At 40.0% G+C, this 24,267-nt stretch overlaps 1 pseudogene; it reads right to left on the reverse strand.

Annotated features, from left to right (window-relative positions):
• Nucleotides 1–14,132: 14,132 nt before the first annotated feature.
• The window catches only part of LOC138737365 (large ribosomal subunit protein P1 pseudogene), a 53,178-nt pseudogene continuing 43,043 nt past the window's right edge, over nt 14,133–24,267 (reverse strand).

A 24,267-nucleotide genomic window follows, 5' to 3' on the forward strand; every position in this document is an offset into this window, starting at 1 on the left:
TGAGCTGCCGACTAGCTTTGAGAGGCATACCTTCATGAAGTTGCCTTTCTTGCTGCATCTCGAGCAATACTAGGTTTTGGCCGGGCAGTTTTGGCACAATTGACGATCACATCCACACTGGGACCCACAGTATTTACAGGAGTGCTGGACACCTGCAGCAGCAAAGTTTTCTTCCCCAGCTTGATCCAGGACCACAGCAGGTGAATGTGCTGGCCATGCGGAGGCCTGAGGGAGTGGGGCTTTGGTGTGCAGGGCTGCTGCCTCCAGGGTTTGGACTACCTCCACTATTTTGGCCAATGAGTAGATATTTTCTTCCAGCAACTTCTGCCTGGTGGCCCTCGCACATAGTCCTCGAACGTAGGCAGCCCTGATCAGCCTCTCAACCTCCATTTTGCTTACCCTGGGTTCAGCCAGACAAGGTCAGGCCAATTCACGCACGGCTCCCATGTAAGACCCGGCTGCCTCCCCGGGTTGTTGGGCTTGGATATTCAGGAGGTACCTTGCAAAGATCACATTCATGGGAGGTTTATACATTGTTATGAGGGTGTTCATCGCTTCCGAGTACCCGGTGTAGTCTTTGAGAGCCTGGAAGGCTCGGGGACCCAGCTTTGATTGGAGTAAGATGAGTCTCTTTCGATCAGAGTCCAGGATGTCATCGCGTGAGCCTCGATGATCGTTTAACTCTGTGCTTCCAGATCTTAAAGTGTGTTTGTGCTTCCAGGTGGTGTGGGTCAATTTAGAGGCTCTTGGCACTCAGGAGCTTTTCCATAGCAGCTTGTAAAATTTACGTCAAATAAATTGTGGTGGGCTATTGATCAGAAGCAAACACACAAAGGCAAAAGACTGCAACAGGCTTTATTTGACGTAAAACTCCACAGAAAACCAAACGACTGTACAACAGGCTTTATTTGACGTAAAACTCCACACAAAACCAAAAGACTGTACAACAGGCTTTATTCGACGTAAAACTCCACAGAGCCAGCTGTGAGATTGTGCTGCTGTGAGCTCTGAGAGTGACTTCGAAGGGCCGGTTCAGGCTTATATCCCCGAGGATGATTGACACCGGGTGGGGCTTGGGGCTTGGTCCATTCAGGTTAACTAATTGACAGCCGGCCAGGTGTTGTCTTGTCCCCATGCTTTTCTTCAGGTACAGAGGTTGCCCCCTGCAGTAGGCCAGTGGTGTACCACCACACTCCCAATCTGCTTTCCCCATTACAAGCTCCATCTGTCTACTTTACCAGGACAGAAATCTAGAATCCAATCATAACCAAAAATGCAGAATTAATATTTATGCTGCATTCTATCAATTTAATTGTCCTTTGAAATATATGGCATAAAATTATTTTGGACACCATCTGAATATGCAGAGAATTAAAAAATTATAACTTTGATCATTAGTTATAATTTCAATTTTTAACAATTTTATAATTTAGAGACGTGGCACTGTAACCGGAGCTTCTGACTCATGAGCCAAGGCCACCCAAATATACGAATGAAACTACAAACCCCATACATTTTTGGAGGGTGGGAGGAAACCAGAGCACCCGGAGACATGGCGAGAAAGCACAAACTCATTACAGACAGTGCCAGATTCGAACCTTTGGTTGCAGGAATTGCAATTGCTTTGCGCTAACTGCTGCAATAACCACCCTTATATTATACTTGGGAACAGGGAATATGAAAACAAGAAAAAAGTTCATCCTGCTGTTAGCAGAATCTTTTAAGTGGGCAGAAGACCACAAGGCCAAGAAGAAAATAAAGGTATTCCCTAATTGAAAACCATGGATGAACTGAGAAATCGACTTGCTGCTAAAGGCAAAGTTAGAGCCATTCATGTCAGGAGACTCAGCCTGCTGCAAGAAATATCTGTTGGATTGCTAGCATAGCTGGGCGGCATGGTTAGTTTAGTGGTTACTCAATGTTATTACAGCACTAGGAACCTGGGTTCGAGTACGGTGTTATCTGTAGAGTCTACACATTCTTACTGTGTCTGTGGATTTTCTCGGGTGTTCCAGTTTCCTCCCATCTTCCAAAACGTTTGGGATTGCAGGTTAATTTGGGTGTAATTGGCTGCCACATGTTTAAATGGCCAGAATCACTTTCTGCCATGCTGTAAATAAAAATAAAATAAGATTATAAAATTGTAACATTTTACCCCACCAAGCTCAAGACCCAAAAGAACATCATAAACACATGGCATGTGTGCTATCATGGACAGCGCAACACTCCCCAATGAGCTAAACATGTTCCACATTTTCTTCAAACTAGCCAACAGGGAGGTGACATCCACATCATTTACTACAAGTGATGTCATATTCATGGTCACTGCTGCTGAAGTCAGGGCTGGTTTCAGGCAGGTGAACCCACAGAAAGTAACTGGACCGGATGGAGTCCCAGGACATTCTAAAAGGCTGCACAGATCAAATGGCAAACCTTTTCACAAGCATCTTTAAACTCCCTACAACAGTACTGAATAAAAAGCATAATGATAGACCAAAATGACTACCTATCAGTGACTTTGACATCCTCATCATGAATTGCTTTGAGAGACTGCTCATGGATCATATCAGTTCTAACCTACCAGTCAGCCTTGGCCTACCAGTGAAACAGATGCACGGCAGACACCATCTTCCTGGATCTCCACTTGACCCTGGAATATTGAGAACCAAATACACATGTCAGACGATTGTTCATAGACTGCAGCTCTGCCTTCGGCACTTTTGACCACAGCAAGCATTGGGACCTAGGATTCAGTGCTCCCCTCTGCAATTGGATCCTTGACTCACTGTCTAATAGATGACAATCAGTGAAGACGGAAAACAACACCTCCCCAACAATCTCATTGAACATCACTGCTCCTCAAGGATGTGCCCTCAGTCCCCTACTATGCTCCCTCTGCACTCACTATTGTACAGCTAAATATTATCCCTACTCCATCCTTAAATTTACCAGCAACACAACAGTACTGGGCTGGGTATCAAATAATGATGAAATGAAATACAGGAATGAGATTGAGAGTCTAGTGGCACAATGCCAAGATAACTTTGATTAAGGAGACATTGACTTGAGGAAAGGAAGCAGGGTCCAGTCCGGTATGCATCTTAATGAAGTTGAGAAGAATAGATAGTTTCAAGTTCTTAGGAATAAATATCTCCAATGATCTGACCTGGGACAAACACATTATTACTATGGTCAAGAAAGCACACCAATGTTTCTAGTTTTATATGTCCCACTTGTTCTTATCTTCCATAAATGCACTGTCAAAAACATACTCACTGGATACATCACAGCTTAGCATAAGAGCTGTTCTGCTTAAAATTGGAAGCCACAGATGGTAGTGAATGCAGCTTAGAACATAATGTAAATTTCCCTCCCATCTCTGTACTCCAACATTTCCAACTTCATAAGAAAGATGGGCAATGTACTGAAGGACTGATCACTCCCTGGACACACTTCCTTCTCTCCCTTTCCACTGGGGAGAAAGCTTAAGAGTTTTAAAGAATGCAACAACAGGTTTAAAGACAGTATTTCCCCTGCAGCCGTCAAGCTTTTGAATGAACCCTATAGCAGTACTATTATGCTGTCCTTGCTTTTTTAAAAAAATTTTTATTTTTCACACCATAAATCACATTAGCCATGATATACACTATTTCTTTTTCACACATATACAGTGACTTTTTCTCCCCCCCCTCCCTCCTCCCAAGCCACCCCCCCACCCCCCCTCTCATCCATTTTAGGTATACAATCTAGGTTGCATTAAGCCAGTCAGACAATGTTGTCATTCAACAAAAATACACCAGAAATTCTACTGAGTCCATTCTTTTCTTTCCTTCTCCTTCCATCAACTTAGGTAATGTTTGTCCCCGGTAGGTTTTCGCTATTGTATTTAATGTAAGGCTCCCATACTTGTTCGAATATTTCAATATTATTTCTTAACCTATATGTTATTTTTTCTAATGGAATACATTTATTCATTTAAATTTAGTAGTTTCTTCCTTTTAATTTGGTTATGTATTCCATTAATATTTAAAGTCATATAGTTCAGCGTAGCCATTTTATATTTTGTTTATCTTCTCTTTCCGTTTTTCCATCATTACCTTACCTCCTTTTCCATTTCTGTTTTCTTATTTTCAACTCTTTATAAGACAACATTCCTACAACATCCAACATTTTCCTTATTCTCCTATTTCTATCTTCTTTATCCCCAATCTCCCCTTCCCCTCCTGAGTTGTCCTTTATCCCTTGTCGGACAACCACATCTCCCCTCTCCATTTGGATTTGCGAATCCACTCGCAAGCGTCAACTGATTTTGCAGTGACCGCTATTTCCCCCCACCCAGCCCCCCCTCCTTGCTTGATGGTTAATATTTATTTTCATTGCAATCTGATACCCTAATAGTGTTCTTTGCATGGTTGAATGAATGTTGGAGACAATCTTTTGGTCTGTTCATAAAGGAACCCTTCTCACCATACTAGATATTTGAGACAATTAATTTAAAGCTTAAACATAAAACTACCGGGTGGAGAAACAATAATAATTCAATACAAATCAGAAGCAGTGTTATTAAACTCAAGTATTTTATGGATGGATAATGATACATTTCAAAGTTTATCCGCCAAACTAAAACGATACAGATTCAAAAATGTTTACATTTAATTTATTGTCATTGTTAAAATTCAAGGTGATTGCCACAGTGGCTTAATTTTATGTCTGCTTCTATATTCTAATACTTATTAATGAAAGTTACACTCTATGTTGCTTGCAGTAAGAGTCCAGAAAAGGAGAATTGGCCAGTTTCTATTCATTGCATAATTTATATTAAGTTCTGTCAATGTAATTGCATTAATTCTGGAATTGTAAATCGTGCAAGATTTCTGCAAGTGAAAGGGATCCAAATTTGGGGCTCAATGTATTATCTTTATGGGTGTAATTCCTGTACCTGAGTCTAAGTTGCAAAATGTAGTTTGTCATATGCCTGGAAATTTGAGGAGGACCCATTTGATCACATGGCATTCAGTCATACGAATGTATCATATGATGACAGGTCATAATATTGATGACTTATGTTAAATAATTACAACAGTTTATTCAAATTTAGTTGATGTTGCAATTTCACCAAGTTAAATAAAACATTTTTGAGGTACTGTTTTATGTGAATTGACAAATCAAAGATAGCAAGTAGTAATAAATGTCAAAGTATTTAAATTTTTTTGAAGTATTAGCAGTGTTAACAAAAGCACAGATTCAACAAAATAACATTACATGTCGTGTCCAACTTAGCTTTTGTGCAATTTTAAGAAATGGAACACACAGCAAGTTTTATAAAAAAACCAAATCTGATTCAATTCACCTCCATTTCCATACCCAAACATTAGAACCCAGGTTTAGGGATCAGAAGATAAATAGTCCGACAGAAGCATTAGAGATGAATAGAGCAATAAAATATATGATACATTACACATCACAGGCCCACAAGAAATTACCCACTTAACCATTATTCACTTTCACTCTCATTCCCACTCACTCACTTGCTCACACACATATACATTTTCATTGTCTCTCCTTGTTTCTCTCTCTCTCTTGTACTCTCAGTACTCAGTTTTCAGACAATTTTCATTGGCCCTAATACCATCAAAACTGATAAAGTTGTGTGCACTGAATATTGTGGCTTTAAGCACTGTAGCATATTTGTGAATCTCCATGCCAGAGCAGTTCCGCTTGAGTTACAAACTGCATCACTCTAGGATATCAATCACCCATGCCAGTAGACTCCCACCCAAGTTGGGAGATTTGGGAGCCATGGTAGAAATACAATCCTTGTAGTGGAGTTAGTTGGTGGGCCTCATCTTTGCATGATATCTGGGGCACAATGAATGATGACATATGGCTCAAAACACCTATTTCCACTTCTACAGCCATAAATTGAAGCTCAAAGTTCCCTCGTCAACTTTTATGGAACCTGTTGCACTAGTTTCATTACCATCTTATTCTCTTAAGAGGGATTTTGTTGCCAGCATCAGAATACATTGCATGTTGCTTAAACTCCTTCCAAAGTTCATATGTTTAAATGAATTCAGAGTGTGTGTGTGTGTGTGTGTGTGTGTGTGCATGTGTGTGTGCGCGTGTGCGTGCATGTGTGTGTGTGTGTGCGCGTGTGTGTGTGTGTGCATGTGTGCATGTGTGTGTGCGTGTGCGTGCATGCGTGCGTGCGTGTGGGTGCATGCGTGTGTGTGTGTGTGTGTATGTGTGTGTGTGTGTGTGTGTGTGTGTGTGTGTGCGTGTGTGTGTTTTCTGCAATTCACCTCTGAGATCCTCATTACATGGGTTCTTCAGTGATAACATCACCTCTCCACCAGCAGGAGGTATTGGAAGGGCAGAAGCTGATCATTCAGGGTAGACAATGGACTTTAGGGAAGGGAAAAGGACATGCCTACCAGTAAAGTCTTCTCACTGACAATTTTTAGAGACATCAAATCTTCCCTGGAGCCTTCTGATGAGCAATCTGTTCACAGGTTCAGGATGTTCAAGGCTGTCATGGCTGAGATATGAAATTTTCAGTGGGAAGATCAGCTGTGCTCTTATTCTTGGAATTGCTTTCCCTATGATACTCAAGATCACTTTGACATTCAGCTTCCTCACCACTGGATCCTTCCAGGAGGCCACAGCTGGATCCCTTTGGTGTTTTCCAATTTTGTGGTCATCGCAGAATCAGAATAGTCACCCAGGTTTATGTTGGGGTGAAAAAATTATCTTTTTAATTCCAGGGAGTGGCACTCGGAGTTCCAACACTGTTGGCTTTACACATGTGCATTGCCATCGATTGGACAGACCTACCAACAATGACCCTGAACACCCTGAACCTCAGCGTCAACAGGTGTCCATGCAGTGTGCAGCTCAATATGAATCACAAGAATTTATTCATTGAGAATACCAGGTTTCCAGAAAAGGAAATGAAATAAATAATTATTTCATTCTGATGGAATACACACCACAGGAGATTTTCAGTAAAAGGTCATCTACTACTTCCTTGGTTCCTGGGAGTGCAGAGGAAATAAAATTGGATTAATATAGGGTTGGTGTAAATTGGTGTGTGACAGACAGCATGATTTTGGTGGGCTGATGTGTATATCTCCATGTGTATGACTCCCCAGAACACAGGAAGAACAAATATTTAGCCATTTGTGACTGCTCTGCCAGATATGATCATAATGAGTCTTTAAGGCTCAGGATTATTTTGCTCACCTTATATTCTTAAATTAGTTTCCTTTAATATCTAAAAATCTATTGATCTCTATCTTTAATATTGAATAGAGAATTACACAGATTCACCAGGTTCTGCGTGAGGAAATTTCTTTTCCTCTTAGACCAGAATATATAAACACAATGTAATAGGAGCATGTTCCCATGTTCTATGCTCCAGCAGGGATCCAACACCAGGCTCCTTAGGACTGTCAGACCATCCAATATGATTAAGATACCTCAACCTCTCCTCTGTACCAATTATCTATGCCCCTTAATTTCTCAATTATTCAAAAAATTAATATTTCTTCTTCAAATTCAAACACACAAAGATAAAGACTGTACCACAGGCTTTAATCCACAAGGACTTCCACAGAGCCAGGCTGGCTGTGGCTGCAGCAACTCTGAGTGAGGCCTCGGGAGGCCGGCGCTGGCTTATATCCCGGAGGGTGATTGACACCTGACCGGGTGAGGCTTGATCCATTCAGGCCGACTGATTCACAGCCGGCCAGGTGTTGTCCTGTCCCCTTACACTCCTGCAAGTACAGAGATTGCCCCCTGCAGTAGGCTGGTGGTGTACCACTACATGTATCTTTAGCTTTTTTTTGGGGGGGGGGTGTTTGTTTAATCTTTTCTTTCTTTTTTTTAGAACATTTTTTTATAATGTGTTTATTTTGAGTAATTTTGATGTTTTTGGATTGCTGACATTCAGGATCAAATAAACTTGTGGGAATTCTTCCTGGATATGAGTGATCAGCAGGAATTTAAAAAAAAATGTATAGATAATGAAATTGTATAAAGCAGTTAAAATTTTGTTTTAATATTAATTGGATTAACAGGTCCCTAAAAAGAAAGAACATTTTATCCTACATTAAAAAATTGGGAGTAGATATTGTTTTTTTACAAGAGACTCATTTAACCAAAAAAGAACACTTGAAATTAAAAATTGATTGGGAAGGCCAGGTAGTTTTTTCTACATTTAATTCTAAATCTAGAGGAATAGCAAGTTTATTTAAGAAAAATTTATCAGTTGAAATTCAAAATGTAATTAGAGATCTGGCAGGTAGATATATAATGGTAAATTGTCAGATATTTTCTGAGGAGTGGACTTTGTTAAATATATACACTCCAAATGTAGATGATCTGAAATTTATACAAGATACTTTTTGAATTTAGTCGATGTCCATGAAAATGTTTTAGTACGTGGGGATATTAATTTCTGTTTGGAACCTTTGTTTGATAAATCATCGAGAACTATAGTTAAATGAATAGCTTCTAAAATATTGTTATCTTTAATGAAAATTTGAATTTAATTGATATATGGAAAAGGATACATCCTAAAGATAGGGATTATTCCTTTTATTCTAGTAGATTTGATACATATTCTAGAATCAATTTTTTTTAAACTTTCGGTTCAAAATAAATCAAGAGTTTTAAATGTTGATTATAAAACACAAATATTATCTGATCATTCTCCACTGTTGATTGAATTAGAATTTGCTGAAAAACAACACTCAGTATATAGTTGAAGATTAAATTCTATATTATTGAAAAGGGAAGATTTTTGTCTTTTTATAAGACATAAAGAATTGTTTTGCGATACACATTTACATTCAACAAGAGATATGTTTATTATTTGGGATGCATCAAAAGCTTATTTGAGAGGGCAAATTATAAGTTATACTTCAAAACAAAAAGGAATATATGAAAGATACAGATAAATTAGATAAGGAAATAACAATAATGGGAAAAAAGGAATTCAAAATCTTCGGACAATAAATATAGTAGTTTAATTAATACAGAATTACAATATAATTTAATGTTAACCTATAGAACAGAGAAAATGATATTACAGTCTACATAGAAATACTATGAATGAGGGGAATAATCTCAAAGTTTTAGCTTGTAATTAAAAGTGGAACAATCCTCTAGAACAATTAATGTATACAAGAGAATAATAATGAAGTGACATTTAATCCGATGAAGGGTCTTGACCTGAAACATTTATTGTCCATTCCCCTCCACTGATGCAGCCTGATCCATTGAGTTCCTTTATCAGCTGGCTCTTTGCTCCATATTTTGGCCCCTGAAATCTCTTGTGTCTCCATATTAACTTTGAGTTATTTGTATACAAGGGAACCTCCATCCTTCAGTCACCTGAATGCTCTCCAATTATAACAGCTGAGCACAAGTACAGAGTGTGCAGAGGGCCTCTTTTCTATGCTGTACAACTCTATGTTTGTAGTGGGAAAAAAATGTCAGCTCTCCTCAAGATGAGAATTAGCCACCTCTATCAATTAATTCCTCAGCCTTGCTTTCTCATCAGAAAATGAAAATAAACCTGGCCTATACAAATAAACCTAGCCTATCGAAACTCTTCCTGTGACTGATAGGGGCAGCGCGGTTGGCATAACGGATGGCACAATGCCTTTACAGAGCCAGCGATCGGGACTGGGGCTTGAATCCCATGCTGTCTGTAAGGAGTTTGTATGTGTCTCCCAGTGCCTGCATGGGTTTTCTCTGGGGTCTCCAGTTTCCTCCCACCTTTCGAAACATACCGGAGGTGTAGGTTAATAGGGTATAATTGGGCGGCATGGGCTTGTGGGCCGAAATGGCCTGTAATGGTGCTGTATGTCTAAATTTAATTTAAATTTAATCCAGACAACATTCTTCTGGTGAATCCCCTCTGCACTCTCACCAATGCAACCACATTATTCCAATAATTTGTGAAGTTGTAATCCAATATTCCAATTCTTATATTCCATGCCCCATCCAATGAACACAATGTTATGGCTTGATTCCTGCAGAGTATTGCAAGATCTACCAAAATAGTGAACAAAAAATTAGTTGAGTCCATGCCAAGAATAGTGATTGTTTCTGGATGTAAACAATGCTAATAATTCTTCAAACATCTTTTTGGCCAAATTTGTGATTTTTCAGGACATCTGATTGGGGTTTAGTGCTAAATGCAGTTTGTATAAGCCTGTCCATCTAATCTTCTGCAATCATTTTTCAAGATTCCTTTATTATCATGTAAAATTTGTCAACTTTTACTTAGCATAAAGGCACATAGAAAAGTGCTGTTGGCATACCCTGACACCCCAAATAATTAGAGAGAGAGAAGCAAAAGAGAGTCCCTTCAGAGATGCTGAATATCTGTAGATGTGCCTCTTGCATTCCCGCAGCAACACAGCCTCCTGTCTGATCTATTAACAAACCAGTATTCCCAGATCAGTACCTCCAATATGATCAGGAAGTTGTCAGCACTCAAAGCTCTTTGGGAATCCTTGTTGATCCTGGTGTGAGTGCTGCTGTGTGAATAATTTTGACACAAAGTACACAGAGTGTACTTTAATTAGCTTAAATGTACACACCAGTATCTTGCTGGCTCCACATTTCTGACTGTCCCAGAAGGGTCCAGCTTGAGTCTTTATACAGGCCAGTGATTGACAGTGGGCATGTGGCGCCAGTATAGTGGTTGCTTCACCACATCTGGAAGCCTCACAAATCTCTGTACCAATATTTGGTTCTCGCAAGTCTGTCTCCAGTAACCCGCTGCCTGGTGTGGATCCTACAGACATCAGTTTCTGGCTGCCCATAGTCTGTGTGGGTCTTTCAGCCATTGAGCCCATTGTTGGTCTGCTGTCTTGGTCATGTATCTCTTGATGCTCATGTTTTTATTTGTTTCTTGGCTTGGCAAACACAGTATATAAGATTCTCATTCACATGATCAACTAAAAATTACTTTTCATGAAGCCATCTGGACTTGATCAATATCTGAAGTTTTGTTGCTGTTCTTTCTTCTTGGTTTGAAAGGTTAATATCTTCTCCTTTCAACTCCTTATTGCAGACAAGATTTAAGTTATTCCTTTTTATTTTGTTAAATAAAAATTGTAAATATAATGTTGACAATTTATTCAATACAGCAGAATGCTGAAACTACTTGTTAAATATTGTAGAACAAAAAGATTGACTGTAATATTTAAAATATTCAAATACACATAGATGTAGTATACACTGATCAAGCCGTAAAATGTTTAGATATCAAAGATTGTCAGATAAATCACTGAGAGAGACATCTTTTCTCAAGAGCTTGCAATGTTTGAAATTTATGTTTTTCCTTTTATGCAACCTTCTAGTTCTGCATGAATTGTTCAACAAGACTGTGCATAAATCAACCTATCTACTTGTATAAGTCTACAGCTGTGGTGTTCAACCTTTTTTTCCCATTTTGTTATAAGCCCAGAGGACCCCAAAACCCAGCAGCAATAGATATTCACTAAGACAAATGGTTACTTAAACAAAAATTGCTTTTAATGATCTTTAAACATGAAAGTAGAATCAAACTTTAACTTATCACTATTGACTTACTTAACCCCCTAATTCTAAGCTCACGTATATGTAATGTGTGTGTAAGTTCAGAAAAATTCTTTGGTTCACAGTCCCATTTCACTTCTCATTCTTCCAAGTTCACTGGTTGCAGGCAATTTTTATACTGTGCACAGAACTTAACATTTATGAAGTTCACCAGGCTTTGGTGCTTGAAAAGTAAATGGTTACCACTCAGGAAGGTCCTTGTTGGTTTTCAGAGAGATATTTGTTGTTCCAGGACATCCACAACTGATTTACTTTCATCAGCCATTTTAGTGTCTTGTTCACGAAACTTGCCCCTTCAGGGTTCTCCAGATGATGACCTCTTTCTTTCAGGTCACCACAGAGTTCCTTTTTGTTTCCCTTATTCCAAGTGAAACAATAAACAGCCAGTCCTCTCCTATTGCATGAACAACAAGGGCTTTGACCACACTGAAATAAGAACCTATCTTCCAAATGGGGTCTTCCACCAGCTTGCCAGCTTATCCTATTCTAGTCCAAGCTGCTGTTGCTGGCTGTAACACAGTATAAGTGATCCCTCTTGTGTGTGTGTCTCTCTCTCCCTCTGAGAGAAAGCCTGTTTGACTCTCTCTGCTTGCAAAACCACATGACCCCCTTAGAACAGCAAGCTCTCTTTCAGACAGAAGGTGGCTCCGAGAAGCTCTTTCATCTGTTACCTTTTTGTAAACAACAATCCATTAGTGATGTCTCTTGGGAACTCACTAATGCCTTTTGCAAAGGCTGTTGGCCCTGACATGTCTAGCATGGGGCAGGGCTCCAGTATTTTAAACAAGATCTGTTTTAAAGTGTTTGCATGTGACCTACTCTAACAAACTGTTCCCAATTTATCTCCAAAAAACGTATCTATATACTCATTCACAACTTACATATCACCTTAAGTAATCTCTTTCTAACCATAGAACACCTATAGCACCCTGGGCTCTAAAATGTCTTTTTTTGTAATATCAAAAGCTGCAGTCATGTACATCTGCAATGACCTGCATATTTCATTCAAGGGGATAACAGCAATATGGTGTACCTCCAATTCCAGTGTAGATGAACTTTCCATAAGATATTGCATTGTGTCAGACCAAATTCTAGAATGTTTCTGATTCTTTCTTCCACTTTGCATCTGTAAATTGTAGCATGGAAGTCAGAAAGATGCTGAGTTCCAGCAGTGGAGTGAAAATCAGATACACTGGCATTTGATCTCCAGAATATTTTTGTAATTTTACAGTGAACCATAAAGTGACGCGAAACGAAGAAAATCTAAGTTTACAATAGTCAGGAAGGTAGGCTGTGAAGTAGCAAATGAAACAGGTGTATGGTGCTGCATTCAGGTAAGTCCAATTAGGGTAGGATTTACACAGTAAATGATAGAGGCCTGGACAGTGTTGTAGAACAAGAGGCCCCAGAAGGACAAGTGGATAGTTCTCTAAGTGTGGAAACTTAGGTTGCCTTCATTGGGCAGAGTGTTGAATACAAAAGATGGGACTTCCTGATACAGCTGTACGAGATGCTGTTGAGACCATACTTGGGAACGCTGTCTGGAGTTTAAATATTATTTACAATGCAGTGGAGGCAATTCTGTTCATTTAAACCCAATTACAATCAAATTAACATAAAACCCTGTACGTTTTGGAAGGCAAGAGGAAACCAGAGCAAATGGGGAACCCCATGAAGACATGGGGAGAATGCACAAATTCCTTCTACTGAGTGCTAGACTCAAACCTGGGTCATTGGCACTGTAATGGCATTGTGCTAATTAGAATGTCAATCATGCCATCCCAGATCATCCATCCAGAAGAAATACATCATTAAGCTGGAAAGGGTGCAGAAAGTATTCACCGGGAAATTTCCTGGATGTGCTTGATAGGGAGAGACTGGATAAGCTTGGTGTTTATTCAGTGGATCATTGGAAGACAAAGTGGGTTATTCATAGACTGATATAAAATAATATGAAACATGGATAAAGTGAATGTTCACAGTCTACTTTTACAGATTAATCCAGAACTAGAGGGGAGAGATTTAAGAGGGACTTGAGGGCAGATTTTTCACTCAAAAGGTAGTCTGTACCTGAAAAAATCTACCAGAGGGAACTTTAAAATTGGGTATAATTGCCATGTTCAAGGGACATTTGGACCAGTATATGGATTGGGAGGGTGTAGAAGGACATGGAGCAAATAGAGTCAAATATTCTAGCCCACAATGTCAACATGGACATGTTGGACAGAAGGTTCTGTTATGTGCTATTCAGCTCTGTGACTCTCTGACTTCTTATTTGACTCTGAGGAACATCATATGTATCGTGGGCTTTGTACAAGCAGCAGTTCCATTCACTTGAACAGTAATCAATTTTCAACTAAAATAGGGTTCAGGATAAATGTTTCTGTTCACTTTTTATTTCATTTAATAATAATTTGAAAAAGGTGTATTGTAGCTTTAAAAAAATGAAAGGGGCCACAAGATCAACAAGGATGGTCTGTGGGTCAAATCAAGTTCTCTTTTTTTTGCAACAAGAATAAAAATCTTCAATTTTTATTTGTAGCGAACATTTCCCTGCATGTTTAGTCAAAGAGACCAAAGCCCATGTCATCATCAGACTCTTCAGATTCTTCCTGTTTTTTCTCCTCCTTTTTCTCTTCCACAGCAGCAGGAGAAGCAGAGGTCACTGCAGCAGCGGCAGAAGCCGGAGAGCACCACCACCAATGCCAACATTGCAGATCAGACTGTTGATGCCAATGTTTGCCAAAGCCTTGGCAAAAAGATTGGGTCAGAAAGGCTCAATAATAACCCCAGCTGTCCTGATGAGGGCATTCAGTTTGTCTTCGGTCACGGTGACCTCATCATCGTGCAGGATCAGGGCGCTGTAGATGCAGGTGAGCTCAGATGCGGATGCCGTGGCGCTGGATCTCTGTGGGTTCGATGATGCTAGTCACCGGGTGGGATTCGGCCTTAGCTTCGATCAGAAGGACAGAGCACTTCTGAACCGGACAGAGAAGAGCAGTCAAATCAAGTTCAATGCAAGTCATCCCTCCCATTTCTTTCCACAGTTATGTCTCTCTTCCAAGTCAGGGCACAGTGAGTTGAAATTCCCCTTTGGTGTACAGCACTGGCTTTCAAACTTCCCCCCTAAACTCACATTTCACTTTAAGCAATCCTTATGCTATTGGTGCTCTGTGATTAGTAAGGGATTACTTAAGGTGGTATGTGAGTGGAAAGGCAAGGTTGAGAATGACTGCTCTAGATCCAAATATCACTGAAATATTTTGCTTGAGAAAAATTGTCATTGGCCCATTTCCTTTGGAGTTATGAAACCATGTACATAATGAGTCAATTAGGTATGATTAAAACAGTGTTTTTCAAACTTTTTCTTTCTACTCACATACCACCTTAAGCAATCCCTTACTAATCATAGAACAGTTATAGCATAGAGATTGCTTAAGGTGAATTGTGAGTTTAGGGGGCATTTTGAAAACCACAGGTGTACAGGATCAAGATTGAAACTTCATTGCAATACGATGGGAGTGTTGGATAGCAAAAAAATTGGTGTCCCTTTAAATTCAACTCCTTTTAGATCCTTGAATGAACATGAAAAGTTCAGTTGCATTAATCTTGTAGAGCAGAGAATTCTCATGGTGTCATGCCCAAATCTATTTGTTCAACCAAACAAATTATTTAGTCGTTCATCCATTTTCCATTTGGTGGGGCTGTGTAGAAATTGATTGGTGTATTTGCCTTCCAAACTACATTTCAAAAATAATATACTAATCGCTGAATGCTTTCCACAGGCAGCTTGTCATCATGAATGCAAGCACCAAAAATACATGCTCTTCCTTTCTCAGGATTTATGCTCTACAAGAACATGCTTAAAGCACACCTCAGGGCATAAAAAACATTTAAGAGCAACTTTAATCAGTGCCGTGTGTTTTGGGTTTACATTAATGTGTTTGAACATCTATAATGTACTGCGTTAGTCGGATTAGGGTAGCAGCCTGGTGGTGTGGATCCACAGTGTGCTACTATAAAACTGCCTTTCTTTATCACTGCTCCATTGGACTTTCTTTGTCCTGAAATTCCAATCTAATATAGGCACTCTGCAAATTATACAGCCATTAAAGTCACCATGGTATCGTTGATTACTGACGACATCATATCACCTTCTGTGAAAGCACATTAGTGCAGATATAATTTGGTTGTTTTCATTACTGGAAATGATTTAGGTCATTCTGATTCAAGAAATTATGCAATCAGCCAAAATGGCTTGTAGAATGTCTCACTATTCATAGAGTTACATAGAAATTACATGAGAGAAGGCTGTTGTTAATCCATGCCGATGTTGATTCTCTTCAATTGCAGGTAGACAGGTACTCCATTCTTGTCTTCACATACCTTATCGGCCATTATTTTAATAGCTCACCTAAAACCTATTTGAGGATGTTATTGTTTTTGCTTCAGTCACTAACTTCAGCGATTTATCCCAGAATCTGACAATCATCTGGTAAGAAAATAATTCTCTGTTGTCGCAGCAGTGATGTGCATGTTATATGCATAGTCAGGAACGGATTTTGTAGAAAAACAGTGGCAGTTTCATGTGTAGTCTCTGGCATTTCCTCACTTGAGAGCAAAGTGTTTTGGGGATTTTTGTGCACACTTGTGTGAACAGGCAGGTCTCTGACTTCTTGACGGATGTGAGCTGATGTTTTCTGACAACACTCATCAGAAGAGGCAATAATATGGTCATGTCCTCTGCTCGGGTCGGGAAAAAATGCTTGAGAAACTGATGTCAAGTTGAATTTTCTGCAAGGAGAATTTTGACAGATTAACATGTCAGCATTTGCAGAATTCATAAAATTGTTTGACTCAAACATTTTTTTAAAAATCCCAGTAAATGTTTAATTTTTTTGAATAATTTGATTAATGTTTAAGGATGCTAGAATTATTTTGAATGTTATAGGAATCCCAATTACAGTTGTGGGATAAAATCTAATTCTATAGGCAGTACCAATGGTGATTGTTTCCTGGAAACCTGGTCTAATTTCTCTTGTAATATTCCATAATTCCAAATATGGAACAGGGAAATCCATCAACCTACGCATAACTGATATAAAAACCACATCAGGACCACAAGGGTAATGGTCAATCAAATAAATTGATTGATATGTAAACACCTGGAAATAGTTATTATCACATTTCACTTTGAATAAAATGATTGTTCAAAGGTCAACGATGAAAAATAGAGCACTGTGTGATTGAATTTAAAGGCCATAATTCTGGTTGATTAAGGCAGAAATCAAATTGTGTCGGGTAAAGAATGCAGTAATGTCAGTATACCCAGAAATATCTGCACAACAGCAAAAAAAAACACTCCAAAATTAAGTAATCTCTGTTTAATATCACCACAGAATAAAAAAATTGAATCCAATGTGATAGAGTAACTTGTAGGAAGAGATTTGGTGATAGAAATAGCAAAATTTAATTTATCAGCAAAGGGACGAGGAAGTATTTGATCCAACAGGACATCTGAGAAAATGTACATCCAGGCGTGGAAGAGCAGTGGGTCAGATATCGATGTTGTGCAGTGAACATTAATGTTTAAGTTAAAATAACATTAAAGTTATCAATTCATTTCTCACAATGTTGAGGGACCATCAATGAATCAAATGCTCGGTCTGTGAAAATTGTTCACAATAATTTATTTTCTGGATGTACATTCATTGCAGCTATCAAGTAATTGTTGGCATCACTCAGTGTACCATGTCCACATATATTTGGCAGGGACTGAAGCCCTGTTCTGGAAATTTGCAGCCTTATCTAGTTTGCAAGTACATTTTCTGACCAGGAATAAATTATGTCCCTGTTGTTCAGTGGATGCAACTGTGGCAGGCAGTATATATATAGAGATGAAGGCATTCAATTCAACTGGTGCATTACACCTGTCTTCAAGAAGTTCCAAAGCACTTCATTTGATGAATCTCTATTTGACAACAAAGAGATTACATTGTTATAATTGGTTGAAAAGATCAAAAGAGAACATTGTCAGCATCTTGTTTTTAATTTGGAAGACGTTGGTTTTACTAGTGAATCAGTGTTCATCTCCTTTCTCCATCAACTTTGTGAAGATATCCATGAGCTTTTGCCTTGATTTGGTGCAATCTTAATGGCAAATGTTCTTTAGTTATAAAGTTCAGACATAAGGTTTCTGAGTCAGGAAGATGCCTGGACTGGAGAAGAACTTGCAGTTGGTGGTTTCTCTCTCGGCAGGGTTATTCTGTCCAGGTGTTAGAGGTCATTGTTTTGACAGGTGTTATCCAAGATGCCTCAAAAGGTTGCTGCAGTGAACACCAAAAATAAATTGCTGGAATTGCTGGAAATACTTTCCAGATCAGGCCACATCTGTGGGAAAAGAAACAGAGCTAGCATTTCAGGATGAAGATTCTTTGTCATTTTTATTACTGCTGCAGTGTTCCTTGCTCTGAGGAAGCACTGCAGCCATATAGTGCCCAGGCTGTCAATCAAATAGCCTGCATTGGATGCAATCCAATTCTTTGACTACTTTTGTAGTTACCTCGATCCAGCATATGGAGATTAGTTCATCACATTTTTGACTGGTGCCTTGCAAATATGTAAAGGTTTGAGTGAACCATTGCCCCTATATTTATTATTTTAGCCATGCTGTTTTTGTGGCTGACCCAGTGAAGTTTAATGATGATGTCATTGTTAGTGCAGCATCAGATGAGACCAATGTGTTAAGCATTAATGAGATTTGGTAAAGCAGTCTCTTGTTGGAAATAGTAATTTATTGGAAACTGTCTAGAGTAGATATCGCACACCAATAAAGAGGACCTGTCTGAATTTCATTGTGTTTTCACTTGCAGTAAGATTGTAGGAATGTCTTTAGAACTATGAAATCTACCCACAACTTCTCCATAAAGCTATATATCAGTAAATGGCCAAAGCTGGAGAGTTACATGAGAAGTACAGTGGCTGCAATGTCTTCAGAATGCATTGAAACATAAATAATATATGGAGTTTATGTGTAAGACAGAGCTAAAACTATTTACATATTGAGAATTTAGGACTTGCTGTGATTGAATGTTCCAGATGTTCCAGTTTGTGAATTCATCAGGTCAGTATTCAAGGCCTGAGCAGAGGAAATTATTATTTTTTTAAATTTAAGCGAACCAAAATCATTCTAGTTTTTGGTTTGGACCTGCTCCAATACATCTCCTTTCAAGAAGTGTGTTACAGATGCACAATAATTAGTTCTCAAATGATCAAATACCTCACTTGGAGTATTGTGGACAGTTTTGGGCTTCTCATTTAAGAAAGGATGTCCTGACATTGGAGAGGATTCAGAGGAGGTTCACAAGGATGATTCTGGGAATGAAAGGGTTATCATATGGGGAGCGTTTGACAACTCTTGGCCTGTACTTGTTGGAATTGAGAAGAATGATGGGGGAATCTCTGAAACAGTTTGAATCTTGAAAGACATGGAAAGAGTAGATGTAGAAAGGTTATTTCCCATGCTGGGTGAGCCACGGTCAAGAGGGCATAATTTCAGGATTGAAGGGTGTCTGCTTTTAACAGAGATATGTAGGAATTTTTTCAGCCAGAGGGTGGTAAATTTGTGGAATTTTGTTGCCGCAGGCCATTATGGAATTCAAGTCATTGTGTGTATTTAAGGCAGAGATTGATAGGTTCTTGATTAGCCTGGGCATCAAAGGATATGGGGAGAAGGCTGGGCAGAGAGGGTGAGAGCGAAAATGAATCAGCTTAAAATAAAATAGTGAGGGCGGCAGATTGGCTGGGCTGAATAGTCTATTTCTGCTTCTATGTCCTGTGGTCTTGGGGATAAGTGCCTCACAGAACAATCTTAACTTGTTTTCAGGCAACAGACTATGTACAAGGAATAACCCCACTTTACATATGACTAACATGGACATTACATATTTATACAGTCAACATTTCACAGATGCATGCCTCGATCCAGCAAGTGAACTGAAACATAATTTACCCCGCAAGTAGCTGATTTGTATATGTGTAAAGTTCTGGAAAATAAAAGGCGATATGACTGAATTTTGTTGTCAATTTCCTCTGGGTGACCTAGTTCCCTCTTACATCCCAAAGATTAGTGGTCTAGTAATTTTACTGGCCAGTGTATATTGCTCCTGATGTGTATGCAAGTCATGAAGTTGATGAGAGATGTTTGTCATTTACACAAGTACATGATGCAGGTGCATCAGAAGTCTTATTTTCTTCTGTCACACAGATACATAAGAAACGCTAACTACAATGGTACAATTTAAATTACCACAATATGCCAAGTCAGAAAAAGAGATAATAAAGAGAATGATAGATAAATAAATATTCATTGTTACAGATAGTGCAAGAGCCTCAAAGACAGATCTTTTGGTGGCTGTCATCATAGTTCACAGTTGGGGTGGTACAGGAGCTTCAAAAGCCTCACACCTGTTGGAATAAAATATGTTCTTGAATGTAGAGGTGCTGGAGTTTAGGCTTCTGTACCTTTTAGCTGAAGGTAGCAGCGAGAGGAGATTGTGACCAGGTCCTTTATGATGTTGAGTGCATGTTGTGTGTGGAGGAAATGCGGCCTCCCTGCCTGTCTGGAATGTGTATATCACAGATGGTCATGTGTTCTCCCCATCTGCAGCTTATTCAGAAGTCACATCATCTGTCAATCAAGGTTGGACTCCGGCCACCCATTAGTGCACACCTTGCCATTGGCTAATTTAAATCACCTTGGGTCATTATTGGTTGGAAGCACAGATTATAACTGTATACAACACCAATGCACAGCATATTCTTTCTCCCTGTCTCATGGTCCAAGCCCTGGACATCACTCCATTCCAGGTCACTACCATGGATATCACTGGAAGTGTCATAGGTAAGGTGTGCACTACACTAAAGCTGAGCCATGAGTACTGCGATAGATCAATACTTGCAGAGATCCGCACCCCCTATTGGAACAGGGAACCGGGTGTGTGTAAGAATCCCTGTTTGTAGTGTGTGTACTCAAGTGTGTGAGTGTGTTGAGATAGGTTCACTATTGTTGGTCCAAACTATGTCCAAGGAGAATGTCTATATTGTTGCTTAAGTGAAATAGTAATCGAGTACAGTTTAAAGTTCTCCCCTGTTTGTCTCCTGTGTGTTAATTACAGTTATCTGTGATTGCAGCACTTGTGTCCAGACTCATCTCTCTGTGAACCCACCAAACCTGTTACTCTTCCCAACATGACAATTGGGGCTGGAAGTAAGGTTCAAATATTTTCCACTGGACACACATGGAGTTTTAACCATGTTGGAGTGGAAGGTTGTACTATCAAATGTCAGATATCATATTAACAAGTGTGTGCGTGGGTATTCTCTCGGGTGCTTGTGTGATTGTGTACCTCTTCACCAATGGGGGCAACAGGAGGTGACTCACAGATACGGAAGGGACCTTGGGGTTGAGTTATAAAATCCCAAGGTGCACCAATGACTGTTAAGGGTTCAGTCTTTTGCAGCATGGCTAGCAAGCCACACCAAGCCAGCTGATTGGGTCACAGGTTGGACCCCCATGGAGAGAAGATAGGGTACCACATGGTCTCCCACCTAGAGTTACTGGGATTTGCCAAGGCCTAAGGTCCAAGGCCTGGGGAAGTTATGGGGGAGCCCTACTGATATCCCTACTTAGGCAACAGTGGGGTATCACGTCCGAGTTAAGTAATCAGGGCACCCAAAAAGGTAGGGAGATAGAACCACTGCAACAATACTGTTGGGAATGGCAAGAGGCAGTGCAGATTGCAAGTGACCAATTAAAAAATTTAAATCATGGAGGCAGCTTCCAAGTTGATTGAAGCACAGCAGCTGCAAGCAGCTTGCTGGTCTGACTCACAGCTTGACTCAGGAAAATTCCTAGGCATTATCCAACAGGGGGAGGGGATCAATATGTGTTTAGGGGATGGTATGTGCGGATGGATGTTAATAACCATGAAGAAATTGAGTCCCACATCACATTTCCTCCTCCATTTACAAGCCTGACCCGTGATCACGCAGTCCCAGGTCTCCCACGAGAGCAGGTATTTTTCAAAGAATCATTGTGCTAGATTTACACAAGATTTCAATCTAGCTCTGTTTGATAAACACCCACAACTAAAGGAAAAATTGTGTTGCAGACCCTAAGGAAAACTATGTTCATTTATTGTAAATAAAATAGCTGGTGTGCTGTACTATCGTGGAAGTTTAACCAGACACATTGATAACGCCAACTTCAGCCACTGGCAAGTCCATCCTCAGGACCCATTGAAGAAAAAGCACAGAACTAACAACAAATCTTTGACAAATGAAATCAAAGTAATATTGTGTCCTTTTCTTGTGTATGTAGAGTTAGCACAGGAAGGTGGCTATAAATTAAGGGATCGGTCATAACCTTAGTGAATGGCTAAGCAGATACAAGGGGAAAAATCACTCAATTTCTTACACTTGTATCTCTTATCTTCAGACCATAATGCCATTCTAATCCCCGAGATTAAAGTGCATACCATTATTAATATTCAGTACCAATTCCAGCCCGACATCTTATTGAAGTGCAAAGTCAACCATAATTCAGCCGTTTGGCGAAGGACCCCAGCAGAACTTTTGAAAACGTTTTGAAGAGTAGCCGCATGGTGAGCCATGTGACGGGCACCAGCGTTCATTCGTAGGACGACTTGTGTTCCGTTGGAATGGTGGGGAAAGGTCTGTGGGATCCAATTGGGAGATGGAGGTTCCCAGCATCAATGACACAAGTCCTGCCGTCCTGTATAGGAATGCGAAGGCAATCAAGGAGCCAGCAGTTCCCAGCATCGAGGACTTTGTTATTATCAAAACCAAAAGCTAAGGAGTGTTTGAAAAAGTGTACCTTGTTTGGAAAAAAAACACCCTGAGAATAACGTGTATGCAGTCAAGGCAAGTACTGGATTTGGTGTGGTCAGCTGAAATATGATAGCTGAAGATTTATTGCAATCAAGGCTAAACATTATGTCTTTTGGTGTTCCAATGTAGAGAGAAAGATTGTAATTTTCTCAATATTTTTAGGCATGTGCAGGCATTCACATAGTGGGAGAGAAGGAAGAAGTGGAGGAGGGGGTAAACATAGAAACATAGAAGATAGGAGCAAGAGTAGGTCATTCGGCCCTTTGAACCTGCTCCGCCATTCAATGAGATCATGGCTGATCTTAAAGTTCAGTACCCCGTCCCCACTTTCTCTCCATAACCCCTAATTCCCTTATACTGAAGAAATATATCTAATTCCCTCTTAAATATATACAATGAACCTGCCTCTACTGCTCTCTGTGGCAATGAATTCCACAGATTCACCACCCTCTGGATAAAGAAATTCCTCCTCATCTCGGTCCTAAATGGTATGCATATTATCCTTGAACCATGGCCCCGGGTTCTGGACTCCCCCACCATTGGAAACATCCCTTCCGCATCCACTCTGTCCAGTCCTGCCAGAATTTTATATTTATCTATGAGATCCCCTCTCAATCTTCTAAACTCCAGCGAGTACAATCCCAATTTGCCCAATCTTTCCTCATAAGTCATTCCTGCCATTCCAGGTATCAGCCTGGTGAATCGCCTCTGCACTCCCTCCATTGCAAGAACATCCTTCCTCAGATAAGGCAACCAAAACTGCACACAATACTCCAGGTGGGGTCTCACCAAGGCTCTGTACAGCTGCAGGAAGGTATCCTTATTCCTATACTCAAACCATCTTGATATGAAGGCCAACATACCATTTGCCTTTTTAACTGCCTGCTGTACCTGCATGCTCGCCTTCAGTGACTGGTGCACAAGAACCCCTAGGTCTCTCTGCACTTCCCCATCTCCCAATCTATTGCCATTCAAATAGTAATCTGCCCTCCAGTTTGTATTACCAAAATGGATAACCTCACATTTATCCACATTGTAGTGCATTTGCCATGTATCTGCCCACTCTCCCAATTTATCCAAATCACACTGGAGCTTCAGTGCACACAATCCCTCCTAGCTTAGTGTCGTCTGCAAATTTGGAGATATTACATCCAACCCCCTCATCTAGATCATTAATGTAAATTGTGAACAGCTGGGGTCCCAGTACAGATCCCTGTGGCACTCCACTGGTCACCGCCTGCCACTCAGAAAATGAGCCGTTTATCCCAACTCTCTGTTTTCTATCTGCCAGGCAGTTCTCAATCCACATCAATACCTTGCCCCCAATCCCATGAGCCTTGATTTTGGAAGCCAGTCGTTTATGTGGGACCTTATCGAAGGCCTTTTGGAAATCCAGGTACACCACATCCACTGGCTCTCCCCCATCTATTTTACCTGTCACCATCTCAAAGAATTCATGAATTAATTGTGAGGGTTAGGAAGGGAGGAGAGGCAGGTGAGGTGTCAGCAAAGAGTGGAGAGGAGGGCGGATATGAAAAGAAGGGAAGGGAAGAGAGAGCGAAGGGACTGGAGGGAGAGAATGAAGGGATGGAGGAGGGGTGGGTGGGTTGGGGAATGAGGAGAGTGGGAACTTATGTGGGAGAAAGTGGGGAGAGGGGTGGGCTTAGAGTGGAGGGAGAAAGATTCCTGAAGGCACCCTGAGCTTTGCTAGAATGAAGCCTAGATAAAAGAGGCTGCTTT

Source organism: Narcine bancroftii, chromosome 6, assembly GCF_036971445.1.
Source record: "Narcine bancroftii isolate sNarBan1 chromosome 6, sNarBan1.hap1, whole genome shotgun sequence".
Classification (NCBI taxonomy): Eukaryota; Metazoa; Chordata; class Chondrichthyes; order Torpediniformes; family Narcinidae; genus Narcine; species Narcine bancroftii.